The sequence below is a fragment of the Aulostomus chinensis genome, chromosome 1, assembly GCF_037954235.1.
Source record: "Aulostomus chinensis isolate RoL2024-O1b breed Wild chromosome 1, RoL_Achi_v1.0, whole genome shotgun sequence".
Classification (NCBI taxonomy): Eukaryota; Metazoa; Chordata; class Actinopteri; order Syngnathiformes; family Aulostomidae; genus Aulostomus; species Aulostomus chinensis.
The window spans coordinates 33507640-33518286 of NC_141320.1; the positions used below are offsets into that span (position 1 = coordinate 33507640).

General features: G+C 44.9%; 1 non-coding gene across 1 annotated transcript; it reads right to left on the reverse strand.

The window, feature by feature from the left end:
- Window positions 1–9614: 9614 nt before the first annotated feature.
- trnal-aag (transfer RNA leucine (anticodon AAG)) lies at window positions 9615–9696 on the reverse strand. Its single transcript has one exon. It is a non-coding gene; the product is annotated as a tRNA-Leu (tRNA).
- Window positions 9697–10647: the final 951 nt, after the last annotated feature.

Below are 10647 nucleotides of genomic sequence, written 5' to 3' on the forward strand. Positions count from 1 at the left end.
TTCTAGCTACTGTCAAAGCCCTGATGACATCATCAGGAATTCTGACTTTGATCTGGAGACTCTTGCTTTAATCTGAATTTGACCTGACTAATGTTTTAGTTTAGGTTGCATGATACCGACCACCTCATTTCTCCTGGGATCGCCCCCCCCCCCATGACCCTGAAAGGACAAGAATAGAAAGTGGATGGAGGGATGGACTCAACACTGAAATCAGCTGATCTGATCCACATTCTAATGTTTCCTGTCCCTCTTTAGGAGTCAGTGAGAATAGTAGTGTATATAATAATGTATATCCAACCTTGTAGTATCTTTCCAAAGCTTTTAGTATTTCTTCTTGTTTCTACTTGTAGTTTTAGTGTCTGGATCTTTTCTTTTGATGTCCTGCTGTCTGCTCTTTGCTTTTGACAACCCAGTCTCATGTCAAAACGTGAAAAGGCTCCGTTTGTCCACAGGTCAAAACCTATCAGTTCTACGATAAAGGCCAAAAAATTGTGAAATGTGTAGGTTTTTTCCCCCTCTTCTTTTCTATTGGAGCGCTGGTAGGTCATGTGACTCTTTCATGAGGGTCTCTCAAAACAAAAACATGGCAGCCGCTCCTGTCATTTTCGGAGGAAAGTGCCTTCTTCCAAGATAGTTTTGATTTAATAAAGCATTCTGATGACATTTCTAGAGAGAAATATGCATTTTGTTTTCATAATCTTCGCTCAGTTCTTGTGTTTAATCTTTGGTTTGTTCGTTATTACGGTGAATCTTTCACCTCTCAGAAGAGAGTCGTTACAGTGTCACATTTCTACTGTTGCTATGTTGGTTGCTAAGGACGCCATTACGGACGAGCGTCATTTCAAGATAGGTTTGATTTTTAAAAAGCATTTTAAGGACATTTCTGGCGAGAAATATAAATTTTATTTCCATAATATTCGCTGTTCAATAAAAAATAATATGAAATGGATTTTAGTGCCCCAGGAATTACAAACATCCGCTTCCGTGGAAGTCGCCCCCCCCCCCCCCCCCCCCCGTTCTTCTGTGAGAAAATCCGGTAGTTGTCGCTCACTTCGAGGAAAAAAAACAAATATTTTTAATACTTCATCTTTTGATTAATAAGACAATCTACAAATTCATTTAATTTCTGGATGTTTATTCTACCTATGAAGACCATTTGTCACCATTATAGATCGACCAATCAGCATTAAGAATATAAACAATGACTCAAACTAATGGCGGTCTGCTGACGTCACATCCGTCACAGAGGCTCACTCCTGCACTCAGAGGTGGCCTTTTAGTTCCATCACTTCACGCTGTATTTACAGATTTATGATTGAGGGGAACAAACCACTCTGATGTCTGGGTTCATCAAGGATATCATTAAAGAAGTCCTAACTATCTGGCCAGTTAAATTGATCCTAACTGTTCTTCAGATGTTGTGCTGGTAATGTCATGTAGTTTCTTTTCAAATGTAACTTTGTCGTTCTGATGTGTGTATTTTTACTGCTCCAACAAAGCTGTTCCTCTTCTGGGGAAATCAATCATTCAGGCAATCAATAACTGAGTGTCTCTGATGCTGTACTGTAGTATTGCAGTACAACAACACTCTGATCCTTCCTTTTCAAATGTTTTTATTGTGTTTCTCTCATCAGGTGTTCACAATGATGACAATAAAAATCAATAATTGATATTCAGCTTTGTTTCAACAATAATAACTGATCAGAAATGAGGCCTGATGGCTGCAATAGCAGCTTTGTGCTGTTCAGTGACTCCTGCTATAAAAAGGAGTCAAGGCCGTCTTAAAGATGTGAAAATGTTCCAAAGATCCTTCTTCATGTTGGTCCTGAACAAGATTGGTGTCAGGCCTTTTTTCAAAGGAGCTCCAAAAGGCTCACTTAACCCTTTGAGGCCTGGCTGAGACACGAGGCCTGTTGACCTTTGACCCTGTTGCTCTTTTGCTCTCATTGGCCTCTCCAGTGGATACAGACCTGAAACTTTATGAAATCCTAATCTGGTGGAATAATTCTAGAACCCCCTCCCAAACAGGAAGTAGCTTCAGGAAGGAGGTGGGGCTTCAAAGTTTTAAATGTTGGTTTCTGGCAGAGGTGTGAACTCCTCCCAGAAAGCTCATCTCATTTGGAGCAACTTTGACCAGTTATGATGCTTAAGTTAAAGACTTTACTGGACTTTGCCACACCCTTTATGGACAGCAGAAAGGACTTAGGGGGGTCAAACCAGCACAGATGTGATCCTTATGGAGGACAGAACAACACACTCAAATTTCAACTTCCTAGGTTCAAAGAGAAAAAACTATCCCCTTGTGAAACTGGGCAAAATCAGGGTCTGGGACTTCTGCACTCCGAGAGCCTTTTGGAGCAGAATTGAGGATCAAATCTGGGTTCTGGTGTTTCTGCTTGGGCTACATCCACCAAACTTTACACACATAGTGTGATGCCCCAGAGTAGCATGTGCTGGGAATTTCAGCCATCTAGGTGCTAAGGGGCCCAAGCACGGTCCCGGGGCATCCACTAACCCTAAGGGGCTCCTCAAAGTCTGGCCCCTCTTCCCTGGTTTCATTTGAGCTGAAGCCACCAAAAGTCACACCAATGGTGGATGTCAGTGAGAGGACTGATTCTGACATTTTCAGCCATCCAGAAGTTACAGAGCTGAAACACAAGACCCCAAAGCCCCTTCCATGTTTGTTGCCAGAGATATCGTAGTCATGACAGTGCACCTCCTTTATGAAGAAAAACAAAACAACTACTGCTTTGGAGCTTGTGTTCAGGGTTATTATATTATATTATTATATTATGTTATGTGTGTAAAGTTTGGTGGATGTAGCCGGATGGGCCGGTGTGAGCAGGCATTTCAAAATATATATTTCTGGTAAAAACGCAGAAACAGCGGTGTTTTTGTGTTAAAATGAGAAACAGACCCATCCAGTTGTAGTACCACCACTCAGCGGCCGCCTTGCAGTCAGAAGCCATGAAGAATGTTGCCCAGTAAGAGGAAGGAGAAAGGAGGAGCCGAAAAAGAGACACTCACGAGAAGAAAAGCAGACGAATTTCCAAAACTCGACGCGTTCTTCCAGGGCTGGACTGGGAAGAAGAGACGTCAGGTGTTGGAACGTGTAGTGGAAGAAGAAGGTCTCTGTGAGTAGTGAAAGAGTATCATTCTTTTAACATGGTTACTGTCTTCCATGTAGAATACTGCACTTTATTTTAATTTTTGAAACTTCAAAATGTGCGCATACATCCTCTGGTATGGCGTGTGCTTACACATATCGTGTAAATAACCATGGAGGGCTGCCAGGGATGAAAAATGCCAGGGCCATTTTTTGGTCCCAGTCCAGCCCTGCTTCTTCACCTGCTCACGGTGTCCTGTCAGCTGTCTTCCCTCAAGGAGGAGGCCAGTCTTGCTCTGGAGCAGTTTCAAAAATAGGCCTCAGCACACTGCCTCTGTGCCATGCCTCTCTCATGCTCCTCTACTCTTTGGTGCACATGCCTCCAGTCTGTCAGGCCTCTAATGAAGACACTTGGATCACTGGGCTTGCTAAAAGCAGGGCAAACAAAACAAAACAAAGCATGACGTTGACCACAATAAGTCAGCCATTTCCACGTCGTGCCGTCCGTTCTAACGAAGAGCCTCTGGACGACAGGGTTTATGGAATCTTGTTGAGGATGAAACTTTAAAAAATCAGTCCTCTGTGTGGAAGAAGGCGACTAAAATAGTCTCCAACTGTCTGATCTGACTCCTCCACTTCCATTGCAACAGCATGGCTTGACTAAGAGAAAGAGAGAGAGCGGAGAGATTTCATTGGACGAGCCCAATGTCCTTCAAGAAAATCAACCAATGGGCCGCGTTTCGCGTCTCCGATACCGTTACGGTCGATTAAAAACTATACACTTTTTAAAAAAAAATTATGACAGTTATGGGCCGGCCCAAAGATGTGCATCGGCCAGATGGCCAGTCCAGCCCTGGGTTCACCCTTGATGGGTCGCCAGTCCATCCCAGGACCAACACACACAGACAGACAACCATTCACACTCACAATCATTTAGAGTGTCCAGGTAACCACTACCCTCTTGATGTCTTTGGACTGTGGGAGGAAGCTGGAGTACCAGAGAGAACCCACACAGAGACAGGGAGAACCTGCAGGAGGGGTGGAGGTCGATGAGTCCTGGAGACGTTCAATAATGTCCACAACTTTGGCACCAGGAAGACAGCAGGTGATGGCACCTGGGAATTCAACAGACCTGATGATTGAACCACCAACCACAAGGATTTCAGCCTCCATTGTAAACAGAGAGTTTAGATGAGAGAGAACCTGCTGTCAGCCTCACCAGTCAGGGCAGTGGCAGAGGCAGCAGAGTTGAATGAAGCAGGACCACCTGGCAGGTCTCAGCTGGAGGTGATGACATCACTGGCCTCAGTCCTCACCAGTGCTCTGCCTAGCAACAGGGACGATGGGGAGAAACCAGTAGAAGCGCTCTGAGAGTTGGAGACAGCAGGAGAGAGACCACGACAGTGTCACCCATGGGAAACTGTTGGATCCACTCAGGACCGGCTGGACAGACACAGATCAAAGACAGAATTGATGATGATGTCATCAGGAGGCTTTGGTAGTGTTTTTATTTGTACCTAGAATTCTGTCTTTGATCTCAGGAGGACATGAAAGAAACCCAATTGAGGAAAGTAGAGGAGAACATTCAGCTTCATTAGAAACACTTGAACTGTTGAACAGTAGAATTTGTTTGAAACAGTTTACAACACTGAGTGACAGGATTGAAGAGGGGAGATTTTTGGATTTTCAGTTTAATTCTAACTTAAAACTGGGCATGAACATTTTTAGTCGTTCATATTCTAACATACAGAGGAAGTCATGACATTCCCTTTTTTTTAACCTGTCCTGTTCAGGAAATGGAAATGGAAATTTAGCTGCTATGTTGAATCAGAAAAACCTTTTGAAGTCTACTTTGCTTCAGTCAGAAAGTGGACTGTTGTTAACTCTCACAATGGTTGGTGATTGTGGAGGAAGACAAAATCCTTATGAACCTCTTTTTAACAGACACACATTTCTAAAGACACTGGTTCATTTTATTTTTCTTCTTTTAGCAGAGGATGGTTTCGATCCATCGACCTCTGGGCCCAGCACGCTTCCTCTGCGCCACTCTGCTCTACCACTGATGGTGCCAGGAGGCCTAAATACACAAAACACCAATTCAATCCAGGACCTTGGAGCCTGAACTGAAACTCCATCACACGGTGGCTCTGCTGGGGCTCCCACAGGTGAGTGAGGCTGAGCTCCAGTCTGCTCTGAGGAGGCAGCAGACATCTGCACCACTCAGAGGTTTGGTTGGTGGCTTTGACAAAATCCCTACAAACTAAAATCCTGTTGAATCAGGAAGTTCTAGTTGAACTCTCACCCACGTCACATGACCAAGAAAACCTCCTCTTTCATTCAGACCAGAACAGACAAACATAGAAACATTGTTTCAGCTTCTGATCAAACAATAACATGTTCTTGTTTGTTTGCCATGTTCTATTAATCAGACTGATGATCTCTGGATGTTCTAGGAGGTGTGTCTGTTTCTGATGAAGCCTGTTTGTTCTGGGGGGGTTAAGATGGTGGGGCTGTTTCAGCTCTAGTGCTGAAGGCTTTCACCATGACAGTCAGACTCTCAGCTGTCCTTCATGGTCCCTCAAATGTGCAGTGTGGACCTCACACACTGAATTTAGCGTGAAAACTCTTCATGAAAAGCAGGTGACTCAGAGTCTCTGTGGCGCAATCGGTCAGCGCGCTCGGCTGTTAACAGAGAGGCTGGTGGTTCGAGCCCACCCAGGGACGATGAGCAGGCTCTACTGGTGCTTAGGAGTCACATTACACACCTGTGACAGATCTCTGGATGAGAAGTGTTTAATTTAGTCGTCGTGTGTCATGCAGTGTTGAGGAGGCCTGCTGGCTGTGGGTAAAGTGGGGGCTCAGAGTTTGTGGAGTCGGCTCTGGAGTGAAGGGGGTCACTGTTTGGTTCTCAGATGCTCCAGCTCAGGTTAGCAAGGTGGTGGAGAAATGAATGAGAGCTCTGCCAGCTGGAGCCTCTTGGGTCCCGGGAGGCTTCACTCCTGGAGGTGGAAATGATGAGGAGTTTTAAAATCTGCTCCTCTTTCACGCTGACTTGTTTTCTTGGGTTCCCTCTTTTATTCTCCTGGAGAGGGAGAGGATCAAGAGGATCCTGCCATGTTTGTCCAGGAGACCCACAGCACAACAGTCAGTGAATGGGGATGCAGGCAGGCTTTTAATGGGGGTCATTTGAAGTCCCAAGTCCAGTTGGAGCAGAGGGTGGAGTTTGATTCTCCAGGAGTTTTTGTTGTTGTTTTTTTCACCAGTTTCTTTTGGTTTGGAGGAAATCATTCCAGGTGTTTGAAAGAAGGTGAGAGCAACTTTGGAAAATGTTCAACTGGTGTTTTTAAATGTCTTTGCACCAACAAATGGTGGACAGGACGGCTTTGGAAACATTTTAATGCCACTGTTCAACAGTGAATCTGCTGGTTTCCTGTTTTTAGGAGCTGATGGGAGCTGCACAGAGAAGCTCTTTGAGACAGGAACCATTCAGAGCTCCACCCTGCTTCTTCCAGCAGGATCCACAGATCCACCAACACACCAGCTGTTTGATGTGTGGAGGCTTTTGACCAGGATTCCTAGACAGCACAGCTGGACTCACTCAACAGCTAACTTGTTAGCACCGACTAGACAGGAGCGCTTCTATGGTTTTACTCAGTGGTTCAATGTTTTTAAGAGATGTCCCATTCAGCCTGTGGGTTTGAGTGATCACTCTTCAGTCTCCTGTTCTGTTTTATTAAAATATTAATTTAAAAGCTCCTGAGAGAGAGAGAGAGAGAGAGAGAGAGAGAGAGGGAGAGAGAGATAGAGGGAGGGAGACAGGGAGAGAGAGGGGGAGACAGGGAGAGAGAGGGGGGGAGGGAGAGAGAGGATCAAACTGATCTCAAACTTGACTTCAAAATTCTCTGATTATAATAATTTTTACTCCTTGATAGATTCATCACTACAGTGTCATAGAGGGTCCATTACTATTGCAGTATATTAAAGAATATAAGAACGAGGTTACCATTCATGTAAATATAATATTTCATGTATTGCAGTATATTTTCAAAGATATAACACTTTAATTTTTTTTAATAAGAGAGACTTTAATGTCTGTCTTTGATCTCTAACTCTGACTCTGATGTCATTGGTGGTGACTGAACTCTACCCCCTGACAGACTGAAGGCTCCTATTGGTGATGTCATCATAAATACATGAAGGTCTTGTTTCAATGGTATAACATTAAAGCTCATCTTAGTAAAACAATCAAGTTACCTGAACTAAGTTCTTGAAAAAATGACTGTCACTGACTTAAATAAATCAAATCTACTTCAAAGTTCCTTCTGTTGTCATAAGTCGGCCATTTTAAGTGTACTTGTAGTTCCAGAACATTCCAAGAGGAGATGATATGAATCCATTTTGTTAGATGAACTCTGTTCCTCTGCTTTGATGTTGGTGGACCGAGGGGAGTTTGCCTGAACCTGCTTGGACCTGCTGGCTCCTGCTCAGTCCCTCACTCAGCCTCACTCAGCCTCAGCAGCACCGCTCCACTGAGGCCTGATTCAGGTTCCTAGCAACCAAATAGGAGGAGAGCTGAACCTTCTTGCTGTGAGGCCACAGTGCTGACCACTGCACCATTGTGTCCCCTGAAAATGCCACCACCTTGTTGGGCTTTTCTGTAAAAGCAAGCACACATGAACACAGCAGCTTCTTCACAGGGCTGCTGGCGCAATGGATAACGAGTCTGACTACGGATCAGAAGATTCTAGGTTCAACTCCTGGCCAGCTCGCTTTGAACTTCATACTGAGAAGATGAAGTGAGAACCAGTGAACAAAGTCACTGAAGTCCTCCCAGGTTTCCTCCTTGTCTGCTGGAAACATGAACACATGAATGATCCTGCTACCTCTCATGTTAAGCTGCACTTGACAGTGACAGCAGGAGAACAAAAATCCCAGTGTGTCATCAACATTTCCTGTCAATCAATGATAGAAGCTGTTGAATTTCTGGATCAGAACAAGGAGGAAGGAGCCCCAATGAAAGAGTGATGGTTCTTGATTCTGATTTTGTTCTTCACTCCTACACCAGAGAGTGAAAGCGAGGGCTGGCTGGGAGCAACTGCCTGCTTCAGAGTGGGAGGAGCCTCAGGACTTTCCAGTGAGAGCTGCAAACTTCCACCAGCGCCCAGTGCCAGCAGGTCTACATGATGGAGCTGAGAAGAACACAACAACACCAGATCACTGGAGAGGAGCACAACACTTCTTTGCTTCCTGGCCTCTCTCATGTCTGTCTGTCCATCTGGAGCTGGGGGGAGGAGCTTCACATGTTTTTTCTTTTTTAAAAAAGGGAATGTCATGACTTCCTCTGTATGTTAGAATATGAACGACTAAAAATGTTCATCTCCAGTTTAAAGTTAGAATTAAATTTAAAGTAGAAAACTCTTCCCTCTTCAATCCTGTCACTCAGTGTTGTAAACTGTTTCTAACAAATTCTACTGTTCAACAGTTCAAGTGTTTCTAATGAAGCTGAATGTTCTCCTCTACTTTCCTCAGTTGTGTTTCTTTCATGTCCTCCTGAGATCAAAGACAGAATTCTAGTTACTGTCAAAGCCCTGATGACATCATCAGGAATTCTGACCTGTCCAGGGTGAACCCTGCCTCTTGAACAATGTCACCTGGGATCGCCCCCCCCCCCCCCATGACCCTTAAAGGATAAGAATAGAAAGTGGATGGAGGGATGGACTCAGCACTGAAATCAGCTGATCTGATCCACATTCTAATGCTTCCTGTCCCTCTTTAGGAGTCAATGAGAATAGTAGTGTATATAATAATGTATATCCAACCTTGTAGTATCTTTCCAAAGCTTTTAGTATTTCTTCTTGTTTCTACTTGTAGTTTTAGTGTCTGGATCTTTTCTTTTGATATCCTGCTGTCTGCTCTTTGCTTTTGGAGCTTCCTTCAACAACTACCAGGCCTCCTGGGTACTGTAGGAAACATGGTCAAGTTCTTCTGACTTCTCCAGGAACGTCCTGCTCACATTGGTCTGTCTTCATTTTGACTCCTCCCACTGCCACAATGACCAGCCTTTATACTCTTGGTGACTGGGGCCCTGGTTGCTGCAGGCCTCAACACCAGCCTGTGGTTGTGAGCAGGGCAGAACAGAACTGACAGTATCTCCCATGCAGGACCTGGGTCAGCGCCTGGTGCCAGCTGGGGCACCGCTTTAACCTGGACCCCTGGAAGATCTTCTCCAGGAACTCGCCTTTTTCGGTCGAAACAGCGTGAAACTTCAAGTAAAGAATTAAAATGATTTCATTCACAATGAAGCCTCTGTCAAAAAACAAAGGAACAACTGACTACCTTCCCATGACTTCACCCTGATAACCAGGAGGTAACCTGGTAGTCAGAGCAGCGATGCTCAGGTCTGTGGACTCAGAGGAGGGTTCTTCTTTTGGTCACAGGTTTGAAGACCTCAGTGGAAGAGCGAGGCAGTAAGAGACCTGCCACACCTCTCCAGTGACCTGGGACATGATGGCAGTGGTGGGATTTGAACCCACGCCTCCTCAGAGACTGGAGCCTTAATCCAGCACCTTAGACCGCTCGGCCACACTACCTCACTGAGCTGTTCTCTGAGTTGGTCTGCTAAAGGCATGTTGAAGAGGAAGTAACAATGATATCAAACTTATTCTGAAGGGGGACCCCTTTCCTCCACGGTCACAGGAAGTGACGACAGCACCGCTAGAAGCAGGAAAGAAATGGTAAAAGGACTCAGTTTGTACAGAGCCTTTCTACCTCAGCAGCACTCAAGGAGCTGAACAATGTCCTCTCATTCACACACTCACACACTGATGCTGAAGGCTGCCATGCAAGGAGCCAACCTACTCATCAGAAGTATTTAGGGGTTCAGTATCTCACTCAAGGACACTTTGACATGGTCACTGGAGAAAGTGAGGATCAAACCAGCCACCCTTTGTTTGCCAGACGGCCACGCCACTCCTGAGTCATGTGACCTGGATAAGATGGTGAACTACAGCTGATCGCCATGCTAGCAAACCCCTTTTGTTTGGTTTGGTTGTTGTTTAGTGACTGTGGATGAATACACAGGAGAAGTTGAGCATAAATTTGTGTTCCCTGTTCACTTGAATATCTGCAGGAGTGTGAGGTGGAAATACTACTTGGAGGAGAATGAGAGTTCAGTCTCAGCGCTATGACCTGTGCTGACACTAAAACATGTCAGCCCACAGAACAAAGATGGCAGTCCTCTGGGAAAGCAGGTACACCACACATACATGAAGAAACCCTACAGGAAACAAATATGTTGCCAGAGACTTTTACTCTGTTTTTGTTGTTTACAATAAGAAGTAGCTGAATCTGACAGGTGAAGGTTTGGAACTACAAGATGGTGATGTTTTCTTGACTTGATGCTCTGACTGTCAGGGTAGATGTCAGCTTCTTCTTCTGCTGCATCTGATTGGCTAGGATTGGAGGTTTTACCCTCCAAGGTTGTTTGGTTCCAGGGGAAATTCTAAAATTCCAGTCCCCAACCTTGGCTGTTCTGAAACTCT